Genomic DNA, 25394 nt, shown 5'->3' with positions numbered 1-25394 from the left:
CAATAAAATCTTTGGAAAAAAATCAGCAAAACCAATAGCTTCTGGAAGACTTATCAAGACAATGGTGCTGAGTGGAGTCAAGAAATAGACTGACACAGATGTAATCAATTGATTTTGATGAAAGTATCCAATTGAGAGGGACAAAGGATAGTCTTTTCAAAATAAAATAATGGAACAATTGTACATCCATATGAAAAATGAATAAAACTGAATTGTGACCTCATAACATATTCTTAAATTGACTTCAGATGCAACTTAGACATAAATATGAAAGCAAAACCTTAAAACTTCTAGAAGAAAAGCACTGTTGGAAACAGTTTGACAGTTTGACAATTCTTACAATGATAAACATACAGTTACCATATTACTCAGCATTTCCAATCTTAGGCATTTACTCAAGATAAATGAAATATATGTGTGCACCTAGATTTGTGCATGATAGTACAAAAAACTTCAACGTAATAGTTGAAAACAGGAAACACCTCAATTGTCCATGAACTGGAGAATAAACAAATTGTGGTATATCCATAAAATAGAATACCATTCAGCAATCAAATAAACCTGTAACATATAGATGACAAATATAGACGGATACATGCAAAATATAGCTATCCAAAAGATTATTCTGAGCAAAACCAAGCAGAAAAGGACATGATACATGATTAAACTTATATTAAATATATGACATATGCAAATCTAGAAAGACTACTATACAGTGGCAGAAAGTAGATCAGTGCTTGCTAGGGCCTAGAAAATGAATTTCTGTATTGTGGAGTTATATGAGGTTATAGAGATGTAATCTGTTAAATTTATTGTTTTATTAATGAATTTGATCAATCACATCTCATAGAAATTTTTATGTTTAATTTTAGATTTATTTGTATTAGGTTTTATTGTTTTAAAAATCACTATAATTGTGCAACACATCAAAATAATTTACATGAGTTTTCTTGGGAGGGTCACTAATTTTGAAGATGTCAAGGAAAGAAGCAGATTTATGCATTGGTGGCCACACAGTGCTAACCAGGACAGTATATGGGAGTTAGAGGCATCATTTGTAAATTGAACTAATTCAAACAGAAATGGGAGCTGAAAGACTATTAGGAAAACATTCTTCATCCTGAATGTCATGGCTTTCATTATCCATAGGATACAGTATAAATCCATTTCATTTAGTCTAAAATGGATTTGAAAAAAAAAAAATCAATGGCAATAGTAATATCCATATGCAAATTAAACGGGAAGAAGCTGAGTTTCCCCCAGCTTTACTACCAAAGTAGAAAATCATTTATTTTTTTAAAAATAAATAAAATAAAATAAGATTAAAAAATGAGGGACTACGACTTGGTACAATATTGTATTGCTGGGATTATGGATGATTTACATCAGTGGTCCCCAGTCTTTTTGGCACCAGGGACCAATTTCCTGAAAAACAGTTTTTCCATGGACTCTGGGTGGGGGGAAATGGTTTCAGGATGATTCAAGCATATTACATATATTGTGTACTTTATTTCTATTATTATTACACTTTAATATATAATGAAATAATTCTACAACTCACCATAATGCAGTTTCAGTGGCAGCTCTGAGCTTGTTTTCCTGCAACTAGATGATCCCGTCTACAGATGATGGGAGACAGTGACAGATCATCAGGCATTAGATTCTCATAAGGCACATGCAACCTAGATTCCTTGGATGTGCAGTTCACAATAGGGTTTGCGTTCCTGTGAGAATCTAATGCCACTGCTGATCGGACAGGAGGCAGAGCTCAGGTGGTAATGCCAGTGACGATGAGCCCCTGTAAATACAGATGAAGCTTTGCTCACTTGCCCACCACTTGCTTTCTGCTGTGTGGCTGGGTTCCTAATGGCTCATGGACCAGAGGATGGGGACTCTTGATTTATGCTGTTAAATTTGAAATTATCTATATTTTCTACATACTCAGCCATAGTTATGTGCTTTTATAAAGAAATTAATCTTTTGCTATTTATTATGAAAATTTTCAAGAAAATAATACTCCGCTATTTTTGCTTGAAATGCAAGGCGTGCAAGTGTTTAATCTATAAAATCAATTGAATGTAAAATGTATAAGCAGGATTTTTTTCTATGATCAATAAAAGATTAGGCATATGGTTTAGTAAGCAGAAGAGATTTTGGCCTACACTTAATATCTACCACTCTAGATGAGAACACATTGATTTAGTAAGCATTTATTGAGTTACTGCTATGTTCTAAGCTTCTTAGATGTGAAAAATCTTCCTGAATTTATTTCTTCTATAAGTGTAGGTAAAACTCTGGTTTATTCCAAGGGTTAAATAATACATTTTACAGTCTTAATCTGTTGCCACATGTCCATTTGATTAATTGTTAAGTATAATTTGTGTAAGATAGAAGACAAATTGCTTAAATAATTGGGCCATATTTATCTTTTTATTTGTTCTGTCATTCAAATTCATTAAATATTTTCACTATCTGTTTTAAAAAAACACACACATGTTAAATATGTTAAAAACATACTTATAAAATGTCAAAATTTTACTTATGTGTTTACAAAGATGGAAGAAAGACCCTCGTCTATGTTATTTACAAAAATTATCTTAAATATTTCACCCAAAAGTAAAAAAAACTTAAGGCACTCTATGTCATAGTTTTAGGTTATTTTTTCAGTAATCTACTATTTCAAGATCACTTATAACATTTGAAACTGTATCTGATCCCTAGCTACTATTTAAAATTCTTTGTACCTGTGTTTAACTACCATGCATATTCATAAGCATGTAAATCAATTTTCAGCAGATTATCTAGTTTACAGACTTCTTTTTTTAACTCCTAGAACTGAGTTTTTTGACAAGCTAAAAATATTTTCTTATCACACCTTTCAATTCTAGTTTCACATACTATATTTGTTTTCTACTGCTGCCATAACAAATTACCATAAACTAAGTGGTTTAAAAAATACAGGCTTATTATTTATTACTTAATAATTCTGGAATTAGAAATCTGAAATGGATCTCTCTATGCTAAAGTCAGGTGTCTACAGGGCTACCGTATGAGGTAACACAGTTACTGGTTACAGAGATAAGAGGATGGACATTTTTGGGGGTCCATTATTCTGCCTACCACACACACAACTAAAAATCATTCGAAAGACAAGTCAAACTGCGAGAAAATATCTGAAAATACATATTTGATAAAGAATTGATATTCAAAATACACAAAGAACTCTTAATACTCAACAGAAAGGAAACAACCCAATTTAAAAAATGGTCAAAAGACCCTAACAGGCACCTCATCCAAGAAGATATGCAGATGATAAATAAGCATATGAAAAAATACTCAACATCATATGTCATTATGGGAATTGCAAAATAAGGTAACAATGAGATACCATGATATACCTATTAGAATGGTCAAAAGAAAAAAAAAAAACACTGAATATCCCAAATGCTGGGGAGCAGCTGGAATTCTCATTCATTGCTACTGTCAATGCAAAATGGTGCAACGTTTTTGGAAGACAGTCTGGCAGTTTCTTACAAAAGTAAATGCACTCTTATCATGTGATCCATCAGTCATGCTCCTTGCTATTTCTTAAATGTGTTGAACAATTATCTCTACACAAAACCCAGCAATGACTGTTTATAGCAGCTTTATTCTTAATTGCCCAAACTTGGAAGCAATCAAGATGTCCTTAAGTAGGGGAATGGATAAACCAACTGTGATACATTAATATGTTGTAATATAATTACATGATCAAAATAAATGAGCTGTTTAACCACAAAAAGACATGGGGAACTTTAAATGAATATTGCTAAGTCAAAGAAGCCAATCTGAAAAAGCTGCATACCGCTTTGTAGATTGGCAGTATCGTAGTCAATGAGTTTTCTCCAAGGTGTGATTATTGGTAATTGAAAATGAAGGTTTGTTCATTTTGTTTATTGGCTCAGTTAATCAAGAAAAGTCACTACCACAGATCACCAAGGATTAATGGACTTTGACTTGATTTGATGACTGGACAAAACTTGAGTTTTCTTAATGTGGAAAGATACTAATGATTCTGTTTGAGGAATACAGAGTACAGTTAATACTTGGAGCCCAGACATGGAGACTCTGCTACTTATTATTGTTTACCAAATATTTCTGGTTCTTCCACTTTGAAGCATATGGTAGGATTACATTTAACTGCCTGCTTGAAGTTTTTGTCATGGCATCTCTAATTTTCCTCAATATAGTATGAGCAAAGGTGTTATATCTCAATTTTGGTTGAAAGATTTCAAAGCTGGTATACGATTCATCATTTTTTCTTTTATCTTAAACAAAATACTGTGGATGCTTATATGAAACTGGAGGCTCCATTAATATTTGTCCTTGAGTAACTTGAATAAGTTGCTTGAATAAGCATCCTTTTTAACCTGCTTTGGATGTAAAGGACAAACAAGAAATATTGTTGTGTTAAACTACTAAGATTTTGGAGAGTTTCTTACTATGGCATAATTTAGCCCATCCTGATCAAAGATTACTAGATTAATTATTCAAGACGAAAGACTCACTGATGAGCCTCTTCAATACGTATTCCCTTAGTTTATTTTTTAATATATAGATTGCTTTTTTATCACAAAGAAAGAATGAGGATTAGAGAGAGAGAATGTGTGACAAACAAATCAATAATTCAAGAAAACATATCCCTGAGAGTTAAATACCAATCAGGAGCTAAGATTCAGCTTTAATTTTAATTCAATGAAACTTTAATATAATGGTCTTAGAAAACAAACTTGAGTTTAGGCAGTTTAGTTTCAGATATATTTTTTATGAATTGCATATTTATTCCTTTTATTTGAATGTGTTACATGTATATTATTCCTCTATTAAATGATCCTGGTGATATATGAGAGAAAGCATTCCTCCAGTGAGTACTTTAATTTAGTACTCTATTTAAAGTTCTGTGAAGAATCCAACTTAATAAGAAATTGAGTGCATGTTATTTTCTTAATGTACGTATTTACTTTCTTTTCCCAACTTATGATAAAAGAGGATTTTGTTGATAAATGTGAAAAGATTTGGTCATTACAGAGCCACATCCAAAATAATAGTACTATATCAAAATATCAAATACCTATTACGTCTACCTTTTAACTGTATATTCATAGAGTATCCTGAATGACCTATGATGATGATCAATATATAGTGCAGGACATTCCTATGTAATATTGTTATATCCACAGGATTTTTACCCTATGTGTCCTTCAGGCATGTAGCTAATCTTCTATGCTTCACATGAAAAGACATTTGGAAATGTCTTCTTATATATAAATTCCCAACACTGATGGATGAAATAGCTAAGCCTAATTAATGTAGCACTTTAAGCAGATTTGTATGTAACAATTCTATCATCTTTCATTTTGTTAAAAGAAATTTTGGAAGAATTATGTCAAAACAAAGGGAAGACAGATAAATTCTGGCATAGAAAATTAAACAAGGTTTACCTTTAAGATTCTTGCAAAATTATTGGCAGAAGATTTGTTAACTCTTTTTTTTCTGTATTTCTTCTAAAAAAAAAAAAAACAAAATGGGATATATGTGCAGAATGTGCAGGTTTGTTACATAGGTATATGTGTGCCATGGTGGTTTGCTGCACCTATTGACCCATTATCTAAGTTCCCTCCCCTCATCCCCCACTCCCCATCCCCCAACAGGCCCTGGTGTGTGTTGTTTCTCTCTCTGTGTCCATGTGTGTTCTCGACGTTCAGCTCCCACTTATGACCAAGAATATGCAGTGTTTGGTTTTCTGTTCCTGTGTTAGTTTGCTGAGTGTGATGGCTTCTAGCTTCATCCATGTCCCTGCAAAAGACATGATCTCATTCCTTTTTATGGCTGCATAGTATTCCATGGTGTATATGCACCACATTTTCTTTATCCAGTCTATCATTGATGGACATTTGGATTGGTTCCACGTCTTTGCTGTTGTAAACAGTGCTGCAGTAAACATACGTGTGTATGTGTCTTTATAGTAGAATGATTTATATTCCTCTGGATATATACCCAGGGATTGCGGGGTCAAATGTTTTTCTGGTCCTAGATCCTTGAGGAATCACCATAGTGTCTTCCACTATGGTTGAACTAATTTACATTCCCACCAACGGTGTAAAAGCCTTCCTATTTCTCCAGAGCCTTGCCAGCATCCATTGTTTCCTGACTTTTTTTTTTTTTTTTTTTGAGACGGAGTCCTGCTCTGTCGCCAGGCTGGAGTACAGTGGCGTGATCTCGGCTCACTGTAACCTCCACCTCCAGGGTTCAAGCAATTCTCCTGCCTCAGCCTCCTGAGTAGCTGGGACTACAGGCGTGTGCCACCACCCCTAGCTAATTTTTTGTATTTTTAGTAGAGACGGGGTTTCACTGTGTTAGCCAGGATGGTCTCAATCTCCTGACCTCGTGATCTGCCCACCTCGGCCTCCCAAAGTGCTGACTTTTTAATAATCACCATTCTGACTGGCTTGAGATGGTCTCTCATAGATTTGATTTGCATTTCTCTGATGATCAGTGATGTTGAGCTTTTTTCTTATGTTTTTTGGCCACATAAATGTCTTCTATTGAGAAGTGTCTGTTCATATCCTTTGCCCACTTTTCGATGGGGCTGTTTTTTCTTGTAAATATGTTTAAGTTCCTTGCAAATTCTGGATATTAGACATTTGTCAGAAGGGTAGATTGCAAAAATTTTCACCCATTCTGTAGGTTGCCTGTTCACTCTGATGATAGTTTCTTTTACTGTACAGAAGCTCTTTTGTTAACTCTTAAGGGAAAATGACATTAATGATAGTCATAAGTTTGATAAGTTTTAGTTTTAATTTATGAATCCTAAAAATTAAAAGTATAAAACTGTAATTATGATTGATGAAAGTAGCCTAATTGCTGTGTATATTCACTGGTTCAAGTAACTATTGGAACATGCAGGTGATTTAAAATATGTTCTTGAAATTAACATGTGCTTCAAATCAAATTTATATATATACACATATGTATTGCATATACATATGTATATGTATTGCATGTACATATGTATATGTATTGCATGTACATGTGTATATGTATGTCTACCCCTTTTCTCATGTTTGACTTCTTGTATTATTAAACATAAGTCTCACAAAATGGAAAGGGAGATATAGTTTCATTCAAAAAGCAGCAATCTATAGGAGCAGGCAAAGAATAGGCCAATCCATTAAAATTAAAAATTTAATTGCCTGCTGTTCAGCCTGCTAGTTCTTTAGATACTAGCAGTGTCTAGTCTTTAAAAAATTATTTTCTCTAATATCTTGTCAATCTTTGGTAGATTTCATTTCAGTATCTCTGCAAATATCAATGCCATTCTTTCCTTTAAAAAATCTCACCTATTTTTCAAAAGCAATTGCATACTTAGTGCCTTACTTGAAAGAGAGCAGGTGCAGTTCAAAGACAAAATTTAGTTGATGAAAAATATTGCAATTTAGTATGTTGTAAATATGACTTTTAAAATTGATGGTGGAATTATTTTTATAATCAAGGAATCGTTTTCCAACAACTGCATAGTCAGCAACAGAAAAAACAATTTCTTTCCTATTTTACATTTAAAAGTAAGTTCCAGTGGGAACAATGAGTTCAATGTAAAAAACAACAAAATCACTAAATTACTAGAATTCCAGTATGGGATATATTTTTCTACCTATGAAACAGCTATAGTACTTTAAGTAAGGCACAAAATCCAAAATCCTCAAGGAAAAAAAACTATCAACACATATACACATACCTTCATCCAAGTACACACTGAGATAGGAATACAAATTTGAAATGCAGCAAGAGTTTAAAAGAAGAAAATTAAAAATATCTCATGGATAATGAAAGGGTAAACAAAAGATAAACACTTACAAGTTGTTACTTTACAAATACATATAGCATTATATGTGCCTGTGGTTGCACAGAAGTTAAGAATTGAGGTTTGGGAAGCTCCGCCTAGATTTTGGAAGATGTATGGAAATGCCTGGATACCCAGGCAGATATATATATGCATGGCATATATATATATAAATACTGAATTCTCCCATATTTCTGACTAAGAGAAAAGAACAATCCTGAGTAGTGTTTATTTTTTAAATAAACTTTTCAGAGTAGTTTTATGTTATGGAAAAAATTACAAAGCTATTACTAAGAACTTGCATATAACTCACACCCAGTTTCCTTACTATTAATGTCTTCCATTGCCATTTTACATTTCTCTCAATTGATGAATCAATATTGATAAAGTATTATCTAAATTTATACTTTTTTCAGGTTTCATCAGTTTCTACTTAATGTCCTTTATCTTATCCCATACAGGTCACCATACTACATTTAGTCATCATGCCTCCCTATGCTTGTCCTTGCTGTGACAATTTCTTAGACTCATTTTGTTTTTTGATAACTTTAACAGTTTTGAGGAATATTTGCAAAGTGTTTTGTAAAGAGCCCCTACATTTGGGTTATTCAGATATATTTCTCATTTCTAGACTGGCCTTGTGGATTTGGGGGATGAAGGTGCCACTATTGCTATAAATCAGTGGTACTTTTTGGCAAATATGATTTGTCAATGGTGATGTTAAGCTTACCTGGCTAAAGTAGTATTTGTCAGTTTTCTCTATTCTAAAGTTACTCTCTTTCTGCCTTTCCATTCTGTATTGTTTGAAAGAATTTCACTATGTAAAACCAACCTACAACGAAAGGTGAGTTATGTTCCATCTTCTTAAGAGAAGAGTATCTACATAAATTATTTGGAATTTCTCTACACAGATTTGTCTATTTCCCCCATTGATTTGTTTATTCAATCATCTACTGCTGTGTCCCCATTCAAATCTCAACTGAATTCTATCTCCTAGAATTCCCGTTTGTTATGGGAGGGACTTAGGGGGAGATAACTGAATCATGGGGACCAGTCTTTCCAGTGCTATTCTCGTGATAGTGAATGAGTCTCATGAGATCTAATGGGTTTATCAGGGGTTTCCGCGTTTGCTTCTTCCTTATTTTTCTCTTGCTGCCACCATGTAAGAAGTGCCTTTCACTTCCCGCCATGATTCTGAGGCCTCCCCAGCCATGTGGAACTGAAAGTCCAATTAAACCTCTTTTTGTTCCCAGTTTTGGGTATGTCTTTATCAGCAGAATGAAAATAGACTAATATAGTAAATTGGTACCAGTAGAGTGGGGTGTTGCTGAAAAGATACCCGAAAATGTGGAAGTGACTTTGGAACTGGGTAACAGGCAGAGGTGGAACACTTTGGAGGGCTCAGAAGAAGACAGGAAAATGTGGGAAAATTTGGAACCTCCTAGAGATTTGTTGAATGACTTTGAGAAAAATGCTGATAGTGATATGAAAAATAAGGTCCAGGCTGAGGTGGTCTCAGATGGAAATGAGGAACTTTTTGGGAACCGGCGCAAAGGTGACTCTTCTTATGTTTTAGCAAAGAGACTGGTGCCATTTTGCCTATATCCTAGAGATTTGTGGAACTTTGAACTTGAGAGAGACGATTTAGGGTATGTGGCAGAAAAAATTTCTAAGCAGAAAAACATTCAAGAGGTGTCTTGGGTACTGTTAAAAGCATTCCATTTTAAAAGGGAAACAGAGTGTAAAAGTTTGGAAAATTTGCAGGCTGATGATGCAGTAGAAAAGAAAAAACAATTTGTTTTGAGGAAAAGTTCAAGCTGGTTGCAGACATTTGCACAAGTAGCAAGGAGCCTAATGTTAATCCCCAAGACCATGGGGAAAATGTCTCCAGGCTATGTCAGAGACCCCTCACAGGCCTGGAGGCCCAGAAGGAAAAAGTGGTTTCATGGGCCGAGCCCAGAGGCCCTGTGCTGTGTGCAGCCTGAGGACTTGGTGCCTGGTGTCCCAGCCACTCCAACTGTGGCTGAAGAGGCCAACGTACAGCTCGGGCTGTGGCTTCAGAGGGTGGAACCCCAAACCTTGGCAGCTTCCATGTGGTGTTGAGCCTGTGGGTGCACAGGAGTCAAGAATTGAGGTTTGGGAACTTCTGCCTAGATTTCAGAAGATGTATGGGAATGCCTGGATGCCCAGGCAGAAATTTGGTTCTGGAGTGGGATGGCGTGCTTATGGGAGAGCCACTGCCAGGGCATTGCAGAAGGGAAATGTGGGGTTGGAGCCCCTCACACAGAGTCCCTACTGGGAGACCACCTAGTGGAGCTGTGAGAAGAGGGCCACCATCATCCAGATCCCTCAGAATAGTAGATCCACTGACAGCTTGCACCATACACCTGGAAAAGCCACAGACACTCAATGCTGGGAGGGGAGCTATACCCTGAAAAGTCACAGGGCAGAGCTTCCAAGACCATGGGAACCCACCTCTTGCATCAGCGTGACCTGAATGTGAGACCTGGAGTCAAAGGAGATCATTTTGGAGCTTAAAAATTTGACTGCCCCACTGGATTTTGGGCTTGCATGAGCCCTGTAACTCCATTGTTTTGGCCAATTTCTCCTGTTTGGAATGGCTGTATTTACCCAATTCCTGTACCCCCATTTTATCTAGGAAGGAATTAGCTTGTTTTAGATTTTACAGGCTCATAGGCAGAAGGGACTTACCTTGTCTCAGATGAGACTTTGGACTGTGGACTTTTGGTTTATTGCTGAAATGAGAAGACTTTGGGGGGCTGTTGGGAAGGCACAACCAGTTTTGAAATGTGATTTTGAAATCACATTTGTTTTGAAATGAGATTTGGAGGGGCCACGGGCAGAATGGCAAGGTTTGGTTGTGTCCCGATTCAAATCTCAACTGAATTGTATCTTCCGGAATTCCCACTCATTATGGAAGGGACCTAGAGGGAGGTAATTGAATCACGGAGGGCAGTCTTTTCCTTGCTATTCTTGTGATAGTAAGTCTCATGAGATCTGATGGGTTTATCAGGGGTTTCCACTTTTGCTTCTTCCTCATTTTTCTCTTGCTGCTGCCATGTAAAAGTGCCTTTTGCCTCCCACCATGATTCTGAGGCCTCTCCAGCCATGTGGAACTGTAAATCCAATTAAACTTCTTTTTGTTCCCAGTTTCAGTTACGTCTTTATCAGCAGCATGGAAACAGACTAACACATATATTATCTCAAAGTTATTTACTTTATATTCTGGGATATAATCAATACTGTATTACTGTTCAAGTTGCTACAGCTTTGGCCATTGGGAGCTGTTTAGCTAACTCCCAAATCATACACCTACTTTGAATCCCAATCATAGTTTAAGATGAAGTCTGTTAATATAAATGTATTCTGTGAACTTATTTCAAATTATGACTCTACGTTTTCTCCAGGTCTAAACTTTTCTAAACTCAAAAATATATAACCAGCTACCGATTTACATTTCCTATACATGTAAAACAGACATCTCAAACTTAACACTTCCGAAAGAAAATGTCTTGATTCTCTTAAACTCAGCAAGTCATAGTTAATATTTTTATTCTGACTTTTGAGGCCAAATATTCAGATACCTTCCCTGAATCCTTTCTCTCTTGTACACAGCACATAAAATTCATCAGCCAATCATTTCAGCATTGTATTCTGAAAATATTCCAAATCTAACTATTTCTCATTATGTCCAAGTCTACCACCACAAAGGAAAATAATTAGAAAACAATAGTAAGCTCCTAACTGGACTATTTCTGTCCTTGTTCCCAGTAGGATTAATATTCACAGAACAGACAGTGATCTTTTTTGATAAGTAAAATTATGTGATCCAGCTGTGTAAAAATCTACAACGAGTTTTATAATACCCAGGCCACACAGTAATGTGGCCTACTCACCATGACCTCAATTTACTCATTGTTTCACCTCTTTGCTCTTTCTCACTTATTCCAAGTGTGTTTCCACTTCAGGTACTATGTCTTTACTGTTTCCACGTCCTTGAAGAATCTTCCACCAGATCGTGTCATATCTTGTCCTTTTTATGATGCTTGTTTATGCTCAAAAATCATTTTATCAGTGTGGCCTTTCATAATGAACCTCCCTGAAATCTCTCTTTACTGCCACTGACTATCCACTTTCCATAGCACTTAATCCCAATCTATTATATTATTTCTTAGTATCTATATCTCTCAACTACAATGTAAACTCCAGAGGAAATAATAATTTTATTATTTCAGCTCAATGCATTTCCCAAGTGCCTAGAGCTCTGATTGGCATAAAGTAGGTGCCAAATAAGAAAAGTGTTTGTTAAATGAATGAATAAACCAGGTATTGCTTTTGTAATAAATATTAGGAAATTAGTCTTTCATTGGGTATATATTTCAATTGTCAATGAACAAATAATTTAGATAAACCATAACCAAGGTGATTCTAGGTACTTAATTCTCACCCGTGTGGTTTGTTATAGTACATTTCCTAATTTTAAACTAAAAATACTATTTATAGCTGTAAAGGGTTATTTGTCAGATTGAAAGTATCAAATCTAATAGCTATTTTATGAAAGCCAATTATGTTCAGTAAATAAAATAACCTTAATAGGTTATTTTTATTATTTCATAAGTTAAGGTCCTAATTTGTCAGGAATATAGCAACACATATATGTAATTGTTTAGAATCTATTTTTCCTTGTTTCTTCATTTATAGCTATCCTTATGAGTAAAAATTGATCCCATTACTACCTGTGGAATGTCTGGCATTTGCCTTTGCTTATCATTGAAAAAATAATTTCTTTTCTCTGAAGATAGTAAATGAATTATATATGAGAAAATACAGGGTGGCTAGGGTGTATGTCAGATCCCAGAGAAGACACTCCATAACTAAGAATCTGGGGTCGTCCCATAACTCCTACTCCCCAAGTAAATACTGCTAGTCAGAATATTTGGCACAATAATTTTGAAGTGCATTATGAGATGATCATGCAATTTAAAAAATGTGCATACACTATAACCCAGAAATTCAACAACTTGATATAACCTCTAGAGAACTGCTAGTGAATAAGTGCTCCAGAAGATAGGAATATTCATAGTAGCAATTTGTTATAGCAAAACACTGAAAACAACACAAATACCAGTTGAGAGAATGATAGAATAATAAACTGTGGAACAGTCACACAATGGAATATAATGTAACTGAACAATAAATAAAAATTACAAACAACCCAGATGCCATTGCACAAACCACAATATTGAGTAAAAAAGAATACATCTGTACCTCGGAAATATTACACAGCAAGTAGTGATACATACTTACACACACACACACACACAAATAGAAAAATGGTAAGCAAAGGAATGGGAGGACCACACTGAAAATGGTGGAGTCTGGAGTTCCAAGGATCTGCTCTTCTGTTTCAGCAACGGTTAGCCTGGCAAAAACTGTCAGAATAAACTTTTTCAGAATGTGGGAATCTAATAAAAAACTTACAACAACGAGGGGAGTGTTTAATGAAGAAAACAAATGCGAATTGTGGTAACAGAGTGGTGTGCCATTTTACTCATTTACCATCCCCTGCTTCCCAGCTCAATTGTGGCTGTGGAATTTATGATGCATATTTTTGGTGTGGCTTGATGGTGCCAGAGGGAGCAATAAAGACTTTGTTCTCAAAGAATTGTGATGTTTATTTTGACAGCAGCTCTATGAGTGATTCTCTTAGACAACTCCTAAGGCTGGAGCACCCTTCAGGACAGCATTGGTCAGAAGCATTTAAAGGTATGTACTATGCATAACCACTAGGTGCAAGGGATAGCAAACGGCGCAAGCAACTGACAGACATAAAGCTTGGAAAATAGGAGGCTGGAGAAGAAGACACACGGAGGAATCAAAATTCAAAGGACTCCCACATACACTGGAGAATCCTGGAGACCACGCGCATATCCAGGGCTGGAAGCATACATGGAAAAGACTGATCTTTGGGACCTGCATAAGCAGAAAATGAGGACCAAATGAGAGGTGCACTCAACTTTTTCTAGCTCAGAGCCAATCTGCAAAGACCAGGAGAATTTTGCTGTGTTTTGTTTTGTTGTTTTTAATTTATTTTTCTTTTTAGTTGCAGGCATTCAAGGAAATTTCTGTCAGGTTACTGGATGACCACTGAGATACTGGAATGAAAAGTCTTTGCAAAGATGGTTTATAAAAGTTACAGAATAACAGACAACTGTAAACCACAAGCAACAGCAAATTCTGGGAAGGGGAGATTTAGATTTATAGAGTTACTACACTGTAAAATTCAAAATGTCCAATTTTCAACAACAAAAAAAATATTGGTAATGGAGAGAAACAAAAAGTATGGCCCACTCATAGGACAAGAATAAACTGACCAAAATCATTCCTGAGGCACCCCAGATGTTGGGCTTACTAAATAAAGGCTTTAATCCACAGTCTTAAAAATGCTAAACATACTAAAGAAAAACATAGACAAAGAACTAAATAAAACAAGGAGAATTATGTTCCAACAAATCTAGAATATCAGTCAAGAGAAAAAAAATAAAAAGAAAACAAATAGAAATTCTGGAACTGAAAAGTACAATAGCTGAAATAAAAATTTTACTAGAATACTTCAGCAGTAGATTTGAGCAGGCATAAGAGAGAATCAACAAATTTGAAGATTAGTAGTTAAAAATATCCCATCTAAAACGTAGTAACAGAAAAGATTGACTAAAAGAAATTAACAAAGCTTAAAAGACCTGTGGGTGACACCATCAAAGATATCACTATATGTGTAAGGTAGTCTCAGAAGGAGGGGAGAGAAAGAAAATAGTAAAAAGAATGTCTGAAAAAATAATGGCTAAAAACTTTCCATTTGGTGAAAATTCTGAATGTACATATCCGAAACAAACTCAATGAACTCTGAATAGGGATATAATCAAAGAGATACACACCATGATACATATTTTTTTTAAAGCGAAGAAATGGTAGAGACAAAATTCAAAATTACCATTAACTCTAAGCAGAGTAAGGGCATTGGGAAAAAACTTACATAGTTTCAATAGCATTGCTAATATTATGCTTTATAAGATGGGCACTGAATAATATCTGTATCTCATATGTTATTTGATAATCATTGATTCAATATTACATATTTTGAATGGTACATAAATAAGTTCTATCATCTTGTAACAATGTTAAAATTATAAAAGGAAATAGTTAAAAAAAAGGAAACTCACAATAGAGAAAACACATGAACATTCATCATATGAAAAGTTGAGAAAATTCATGTCAGTGAGAAACACAAATTAAAATTGTAATAAACTCTTATTTCATTATTAAGCTGGCAAAAAATAAAAAATTGCACAATACTATATTTTGGAGGGTCTAGGAAACCTTGGGTTTTAATTCACTGGTGGTATGAAAATCGAAACAATTTTGGAGGGTATTTATATATATTCAGCAAATGAAGTTAAATAATTCTAAGTTTTAAAAATTGTACACATCATAAAAGATATACTAATTTAAAGAGAGACTAATATGAGGTAATGTTCTTTGCTAATTTTGAGTTGTTTGTTTTGTAATTTCAAGGTAACCAAAAAAATAAAGCTAGTAAAACACATAAGTAAAACATTGCATACAGAAAGTAAGATATAATAAAGGTACTTGATCATATGAAAGAAAAAAATGGAAAGAAGGAAACAAAATAGATTTGGAAAAGATAAAACAAGTACGAAGTATTGAAATTGAACCTAACTGTATGTATTCAAATTAGAAGTAAATGGACATAATACTATAATTAAAAGGGAAAAATCATTACAGATTGGATTAAAATAAACAAGACTCTATAGCCAGTCATGTATAAGTAGATTTTAAAAATTAAAAACTCAGATACATTTAAAGTAAAATGATTGGAAAAAATACAGGAGCTATTATTGGAGACAGACATTGCATAAAAATATAACAATACATTAACCGGAAGTTGTGCAATTATAAATTTATATACTGTTTATAACTTGGGTTCAATTATATATATATATATTTTTAAAAAGTTGACTGAAAGAAAAGCACAAATAGACAAATCCATGATAATTTCTGGAAATTTTAATACAACTCATTCCATAAGTGATAGACCAACTGTCAAAAAAAACATTAGCTATATATAAGAATTGAACAACAAAAATGAACTAGTTTTATCCAGTGACATATATACATTGAACACTACAATGAAGAACTAGAAAATGCATATAGTACATCTGTTAAGATTTACTATGTATTGGGTCATAAATGTCTGCAAAATAACAAAAGTTTTAAATTAATGTAGTATAGGTTCTCTGAAAACTATGGATTAAATTATGGTTCTATTGTTGGAAAGACAAATAGATAAGTGTTTGAATATTTGCATGAAACACTTAACGTAACTCATTAGTCCAAGAAGATATTACATTGAAAATTAGTAAATAATTTGAAGTGATTATTAATAACAATATGATCTATCAAAGCCTGTAAGATTTAATTAGAATACTTAAAAGATACTATAGCATAAATACCTATATTAAAAAATACTAAAAGTTGAAAATAAGTTACCTTTACTGTCACTATAAGAGCTAATAAAAAAGAATACGTAAGCGCAAAGAAACTGGGAAGAAATAATCAAAATAAATGCCAGAAATAATTGAAATGGAAAATAGACATGTAATAGACATAGTTAACAAAGCTAAAAGTTGGTTCTTTGAAAATATTAAATTGCTAAATTTCTAGCATCAGTGACCAAGAGATAGAAGAGAAGAGAAAGAGAAAAAAAAGACCAATAGACCAACATCAGAAGTAAAAAAGAAAATCTCACTATCAATATTATGTGCTGATAAATTTGACAGGTTATTCAAAATGAAAAAACCTTTCGAACACATAAATTATACAAGATAAAAAAAAACTGAATAGCCCTTAATATAGCAATGATACAATCCACAAGTAAAACTTTCACATGAAGAAAGCTCCAAGCACAGTATCATAAGCGAATTTTTATAGATATTGAATGAAAAACCATTGTTATATTTTTTCAGAAATTTAGTATAATCTTCCTAACTCATATTATCAGAAAAGTATTATTTTGTTACAATAATACTAAAATAATATTTTAAAAAGTGAAATTGTAGGCCAATATTTCTTATGAACAAAGATACAGAATTCCTAAAACATATTATTAGCATATTGAATTTGGTGATAGGTAAAAAGGATAACACGTCATGACACAGAGTGATGCATGACCAGCAGCGCCAGTTTGGTTTAACATAGATTGAAAATCATCTACTACAATTCAGTAGACTGACAAAATTAAAGACAGCAACAATATTTGAAAAAATATATAATTTTTTAATTGTACAGACTAAGACCAAAAGGAATTTTCTTAATCTAATAAAGAGTATCTGCAAAACACTGTTATCTAATGTAGTAAATGATAAAATATTCCATCTCCTCTCCATCATCCAGTTTGGAATTGCAATTGAGATGCCCATTATCTTCATTTCTATTTATTATTATATTGGAGGTTAAAAGCAGTGCAATAAAGCAACAAAATTAAATAAAATACGTAAAATTGAGAAAGAAACAAAACTTGCATTATTTATGAATGATACAATATATGTAAAATATTCAGAAATATCAGACAAATTGAATTAAAAAGTACATTTACCAAAGTTCAAGGATAGAAGGTCAATATACATAAATCAATTTTATATGTATATTCCAGAAAAGTAATAGCAAGTGGAAAATGCATTTAAACATATAAAATCAATTATAATAACATCAAAGAAACATTACATTCCTAGAAATAAATCTAGTAAAACACATGGGAGAAGACTGTTCTGAAAGCTCTAGACATTAGGAAGATATTTTAAAGAACAAAAAAATTATAATATGCCATGTTCACTGATGATAAAACACAATATTCTAAAGATGTAATTTCTCCCAAAATGAATGAATATACTCAACACAGTTCAAAATCCCTGCCTCTGTGTGTGTGTGTGTGAAAACTGACCAGGTGAAAATAAAATGTACCAGAAAATATGAAGTCATGAATACCCAAAGCAATCACGAAAAGAAAAAGTAAAAATGGACCACTTCCAGATATGAAGATCTATTATAAAGCAATACTAATTAGAAAAATTAGATGAAATGAACTATAAAGTTGAATAGAGAGTCCAGAAAGAGACCTAATCATATACAACTCCATATAGTGTAATAACAGTGACAATGCTTATGTGAAAATCAATTTTTGACAGAATGCAGATCAAGATTTAACATATGAAACAGTAACACATGGAGAAAAAACATAGAAGATTTTTCTAGATGAGCCTGAGGTAGGCAAATATTTCTTAAGCAGGACATACAATTGCTGACCAAAAGAAAAATAATTCATAAAATGAACTATATTATACTCACAGAACTTCTGTTCCTCAAGGTATACTTCATGGTGAAAGGGCAACCCATAGAGTAGGAGGTGCTGTTCACTATATATTCATATATATGATACAGAATTCTTAATTGTAATGTGTAAGGATCTCTTTCAAATTAATAAGATAAAGTAATGCAACTCATCATTAGTCATCAAAAAATGCAAATCAAAAGTAACATACTATATTTATATACAACCAAATTAAAGTATCAGAGGCTTCAAGTGAAGGGGTACATAGAAGTATTTGTACAATTCACAAAACCCTTAGGCAGTATTTACTAATGCTGAACACATGCATAACTTGTGACTCACTCCTGGGTACATCACCAAAGTAATGTCCAGCAGGTTTCTCAGCAGACTATCGCAAGGACAAAAAACCAAACACCTCATGTTCTCACTCACAGGTGGGAACTGAACAATGAGAACACATGGACACAGGAACAGGAACATCACACACCGGGGCCTGTTGTGGGGTCGGGGGAGGGGGGAGGGATAGCATTAGGAGATATACCTAATATTAAATGAAGAGTTAATGGGTACAGCACATCAGCATGGCACATGTATACATATGTAACAAACGTGCATGTTGTGCACATGTACCCTAAAACTTAAAGTATAATAAAAATAAGAAATGTCCAGCATGCGCCTGCTAAAATGTTTTTTATGGCACTACTTAGGCTAGTCCAAAACGCCTATTAACAACAGACTGAATAATAAATGCATGTTCATTCAACAGAATACAATCCAAAAATAATAATATGTATTTTACGAGTACACAAAATATAAATGAATCTCTCAAAGAAAATATTGTTCAAAGGTGCCAGACACAAAGGATTGTATTTTGTATTATTCTGTTTACATAAAATGTTCAAACTAGAATGACAAACTTATATCTTCAAAAGTCAGGATAGTGTTTATCTTTGCTGGTGTGGAAAAGTGACTGGTGAGTGGAAGAGTACAAAATAGTCTTCTGGGAATTTGCCAACATCCTGTTTCTTAAGCTAATTGATACATACCCAGGTGTGCTGAATTATTCATTTATGATGCAGACACTTTCAATTTAATAGCTTAGCAAATTAAGTTATCTCTGTCCTGGTACAGTGTGCTTTCTTTATTGGTTTTGCCCAAATATTAAATATGGACATATAAATCATTTCTATTAATACCTCTACTATGGTTGATATGTATATGCTCAAAGACTTCTAATACTGTAATATATAGATGGTGGTTGCAATCTTTGAGGTGGCAGAAATCACCCAGAAAGGAATAATACTGTAAAAAAAGAAGCTCAAGAATTAATTCCTTGGAAACAGCAGGGAGGCTAGAGTTTAGTCCATAACTATAACTAGTGCTTTTAAAAGAGACAGCAACATCAAACAGAGACAAGCCATACTCAGGTAACGATGAGAAGCTTCAGTAACCATATTCCAATAAGTTAGAGAAAGAAAAAGGAACTTCTTAATTCTACAATTATCATCTTCAGTTTCTGTTCAACCTTCTCTATCTGCCATGTCTTATTTCAGAGCTAATTGAGTGTCCTATTTGCCATGTCATTGTTCCAATCCACCTTTCTGGAGAGTATATAAAAACAAATACATAATCAATTCATTGCCAATACTCAAAACTCTTCAAATATTGCTCTGTTGCACATAGGACAGAGTACAAATTGAAATCCGTTAAATCAATTCGAGAAGTGTTTCAGTATTTGGCCTTTACTACACCAGGTAGATTAACGGCTCGTCTTATATTGCTCTCACATACAGATTCCATGATTTTGGCGTAAGAACTACTTACATTTAGGTCAATTGTGTATTCAATGAGTTTATGCATTCTGACATGAGGCCTGCCTTGAGACAAGTGTCAATTCAAGGCTCATCTTCCTGACACAGCTTTACCAGACCTCATTTTACAGCACTCCACATTGCAGGTAATACTGCAACACTGATCACTGTTCATTCCACTAGATTTAATATTTAATCCTCAGTCTCCAGATTTCAAAAGTCACCTTTGTATCCTAAGTTTCCAGCTCTGTATCTGGCACATGGGAGGTGAAATGTGCCTCATTTTAGTTAGGATAGGTTTGGCTGTGAGAAAGATATTAGGGGAATTGGTTCACAGGATTATGGAGACTGGAGTCTCACAACAAGCCGTCTGCAAGCTGGAGACCCTGGGATACAGGTTGCCAGCCTCACTCCAAATCTCAAAGCCTCAGAAGCAGAGAAGCTGAAGACCTGAGAAACTGGGGAGGGCGGGGGAGCAGGGAGATGGGGGCTCTGCTGTAAGTCTGGGAGTCCCAAGGCCAGAGAACCTGGAATTCTCATGCCCAAGAGCAAGAGGAAGAGAGAGTCCCAGCTCCATGGCAGTGAGAGCTGAAACCCTTTCTTACTATTTTGTTCTCTCCAGGCTACCATCCAACTGGATGGTGCGGCCCACATTGAGAGCAGATCTTCTTCACTCAGTCCACAGACTCCATCACTCTCACAGATACATCCAGAAGTAATTAATGCATTAACAGTTCTCTAGGTATTCCCTAAACCAGTCAAGTTGACCCCCAAAATTAACCATCACACTTCCTTTTCCTTTCCCTCGTCTCTCCTACCTTTCCCCCTCTTCAGTTTCTCTTCACCAAATCCCTCCAGTCTGCCCAGCCACTTATCCTAAATCTTCCTGGAGCAGTGAAACATAAGTGATGTCGATCAACAGGAAGACATATCTGAGTATATTGAATTGAAGAGGATGAGTATTAAAGTTAAACAATGTATATAAATACATTTTATACTGGTAGATACATTACCATATAGAGTCAATTACCACCTAGTATTTAATTCTCTAATCTTTGCTCTGTCAGAACTTTGTAAACTAATATAACTGGATAAAAATCTCCAAGCTGATTCACTTAATTGATATTTTTTACCATATAGTAATTTAATAAAATTATAAATGCTTCATATTTAATATTTACTTCAATATACATATAATCCTTGGTCACGTGATTTCTCCGTGATTCACGATAGCTGGTTATTTATCTTAAGTAAATGTATGACCAAGACAGAATGTTAGTCCTCTTGCAACATTAATATTTTCAATGGCAATTTGGAGATACTGGATTTCACAGCCTTGGGCAGATTTCCCCACGGTCAGAAAGATTCAGCCAAAGTATCTGTTGCCATGGTAGTTCACTGTAGGGTATCCTGATATACTGTCTATTTTATTATTCTTGTGGAAGCTAAGTTACTTTTCAAGAAATGAAAAACATTTTGAAGGATCCTGCCTTTGAAAGAAAATAAAAAGTAGGTACGGACAGTTAAAATGAATTTTTAAAAATATTGTGCTAAAACACCTCCTTGACAATGTGTTACACACACAAACACATACACACACACCCCTGAGAAATAAAAATGTCATGTATTTTGATGATTCTATTTCAACTTAAATAACATTCTGTCTTTTTCAAAATTGAAATTGTTTGTTATTCCAAACTGCATATATACACATGAAATCTTAATGATATTAAACATCCCATGATATCTTACAAGCTAGTGATTCAAAGACAAATTTAAGTTAAATGTACAGGGAAATATTATATAAATGCATATAATAGTTATTCAATTCAAGCAATTTTCAAAAGCAAATATGCCCGGGGAATCAACACTCAGATCAATCAATAATAGAATACATATACTCTCTCAATCACCACTCCACCACAGAGGGAACCAGCATCTTGCTTTCTATCAGGATTGATTGGTTTTGATGGGTTTTTAGTAGCATCTAAGTAGAATTATAAAATATGTACTTTGTCACTGTCTTATTTTTCTCAGCAGTGTGTTTGAAGAACTGGTGTTTCACATGTCGCATCAATTTGTCAATACTCAGGACAATATAATATTTTATTGTATAGATCATGGTTTCTTAATTTTGGTGTTATTGATATTTTTGACCAGATAATTAATCGTCTGGGGCCTATTTTGTACCTTTTAGAATGTTTAACATCCCAACATCCCTAGTCTCTACCCCTTAGATGCCTGTAACACTGTTCTCATCCCACCTCTTCAATAGTTATGATAATGAAAAATCTCTCTCCCGTCACCAAATGCCTCCTAGAGGGCCAAATCACTCTCAGTTGAGAACCAGTGATATAAATATACCAAAGTATTTATACAATCACCTGTTGATAGACCTCTAAATAGTTTCTGGTTTAGGACTTTCATAAATAGTGATGTTATGAAATTCTTGTATCTTTTCTTGTTTCATATGCATGTATTTTTGTTGAGTACACATTTAGGATCTAAATTGCTGGGTCATAAGAAATAAGTATGTTTATCTTTAGTAGATAATGCCAAGCATTTTTTAGATTGATTATATCAGTTTATACCCTTTCTGAAACATCCTAACTGCTGTACATCCTCATCAACATTTGTTATTTTTTAATAGTCCCTGAAAGAGATGTTTAACAAAATCTTGTCATAGTTTTAATTTTCATTTGCCTAATGACTAATAAACTTTAACAGCTCTTTCGATATTTATTGAGTAGCTAAAGATTTTTTTGTTGTTTTGTAATGTGGAATTATGTTTCTTGACTGTTTTATCTGTTGGGCTATCTTGTTATTGATTTACAGGAATGTGTATACATTCAGAATATAATATCTTTGTTGCATACACGTAAAGCAAATGTCTTCTCCCCTTCTGTGATGTACCTTGTCATTCTCTTAATGTGTCTTTTGACTTAGCGTGTTCTGCCTCTAGTTTACAACCATGTCTTCGGTGTATCCTTCTAAGTTCTGCACTGAGTCTGTTGTGGTGTTTAAGCAGGTGGATTGTGAACTACAGTTTTTGTCTTTCTGGTAATTCAAGTACTGCAATTGGGTTTTCAGCTGCTTTCTAAAATTCACACTGCATAGCTTTAAAAGGCAAATGCCTCATGCTGAAAACTAGGACAGTGTTAGACTCACTTCATTAGGTTTTCCTCATCTCTGGCATCTTATCCCCTCAACTTTGTCTTGCCTTGACATCTCCAAACTCCCATTGTTCTCTACCCAGATAGCTTTTCTCCATCTTAGCTGCTTTCTGCTGAATTCATCTTGTCCTGAAAAACTTTAATGTTACCAGTTGGTTCAGGGACAAAAATGTAGCACAGAGATTTAACTTACTTTAATGAGCTTCCCATTTTATGCTCTTCTGTCCCCTCAAGTCCTGGCTGTCTCAGCTCTCCAAAGCTGTTAAACACCTTTAAAAAATTAATACAGACATCTAGTTGTTCTTAGAGGAAACACTGCTCTTCTACAAGATACTCCATCATCATCTGAAGTGGGACTCTATCAATGAGTAGTTTTAAAACAGATAGTACTGATATGGGAATAATTACTGATGTTCATAAAAATCCATTCATAGTTTCTATACCGGCAACTGTTTTAATGTGAAACACAATGAGTAATTGTAACAGTCCTCTACTTAATACTCCCAAATAGAGATCTTAGATTTGGATTTTTACATTGTTTTAAAATTGTTTCTTTTTGGCTTTATTTATTTATGGTACTGGCTTATCTAATGTTTTTGACCTTGAGATTCCTTGGCAGCTATCCTAAATAAGTAAACAAGTGACACTAGAAAGGTGACAGTTTACTGTGATAGTTGTAAAGAAAATATTCCTCTTTTATTGTGGCCATTTTGGAATTCAATAAATAACTATTTTATTTCAGATATCTGATGCTTTTTGCTAGGCCATGGTGACAGTTTGCCATGCATTATGTTTAAATCAGCGTATAAAAATAAACAGCAAGATAAGAGAAGATGCATGAACCTCCAGTCTTCCAAATTAGTAGAAGAGTGTATCAAGTTGTATAAAATATATCATGTATAACTAATTACATTCATGCTTGGGAAATACAATGTTCAGTGCAGCTTTGAAATTGTATAGTTTTCTTTTTCTTCATTTTTACTTACAGGATCATTCTTTTAGTCAGGGAAACAACCTTTACCAGTCCTAAAGAGTGCATTTCCAATTGTGTAGGTGTACTTTTGAGAGTTCTCATGAGTAGTATTGTTATGTTATAATTAAAATGAAATATATTCACATGTTATATAATATTATTAATGAATATACATTTATGTTTATTACCTAACACAAACTTCCTAATAATATGTAATATAGGCAAGCATAAACCATTATTGATTCCTCTTTTAAGAATAAGTGTGGCTCAGAATTTTATGTAAGATTTGTTAATACATGAAAGGTAGCACTTGAAACAAAAGCTTCTGAGTTACTAAGAGGGAAAAAAGAACATGAGAAAATTATTACAAAACAGCATGTGGTCAAGTATACATACACATGCCTTTTTCTTATAGGGTAAAATAAATGATGAGTTTTTTTTTTCTTTTTTTTTTGACGGCGTCTCACTCTTTCACCCAGGCCGGAGTGCAGTGGCACTGTCTCGGCTCACTGCAAGCTCCACCTCCTGGGTTCACGCCATTCTCCTGCCTCAGCCTCCCTAGTAGCTGGGACTACAGGCGCCCACCACCGCGCCCGGCTAATTTTTTGCATTTTTTGTAGAGGCGGGGTTTCACCGTGTTAGCTAAGATGGTCTCGATCCCCTGACCTCGTGATCCGCCTGCCTCGACCTCCCAAAGTGCTCGGATTACAGGCGTGAGCCACCGCGCCCGGCCAATGATGAGTATTTTTAAACATTATTCTGAATGGTGTTAGCAGATCCAATGCCCTGCTTCACTCTGCATGTAGGGAGGATCATGTGCTAGGCCAAGCAAAGGCTTGCTGTCCTGTTTCTTTACTTGCTGAGAGAAAAAAGTTCTAACAGAATGGATCTAAGAGAAAAGCTGAGTTTATGAAAATATTTTATTTTTATGTATATTATTGCTGAAAATATGAATCAAAAGTGAAAGGCATATAGAATGATAAACTCTAATATAAACACTAATACTTCTGGATAAACAGTCAGTTCCCTACTACACTCTATGTCCTCATTTATTTTAATATGCTCCAACTTCCAAAAAAGCATCATATCATTTCAGATGCTTCCTTCTGCCCATAGTTAATTGGATCCAATG

The sequence above is a fragment of the Pongo pygmaeus genome, chromosome 5 (genome assembly GCF_028885625.2).
Source record: "Pongo pygmaeus isolate AG05252 chromosome 5, NHGRI_mPonPyg2-v2.0_pri, whole genome shotgun sequence".
NCBI lineage: Eukaryota > Metazoa > Chordata > Mammalia > Primates > Hominidae > Pongo > Pongo pygmaeus.
This window is presented reverse-complemented; position numbering follows the sequence as displayed.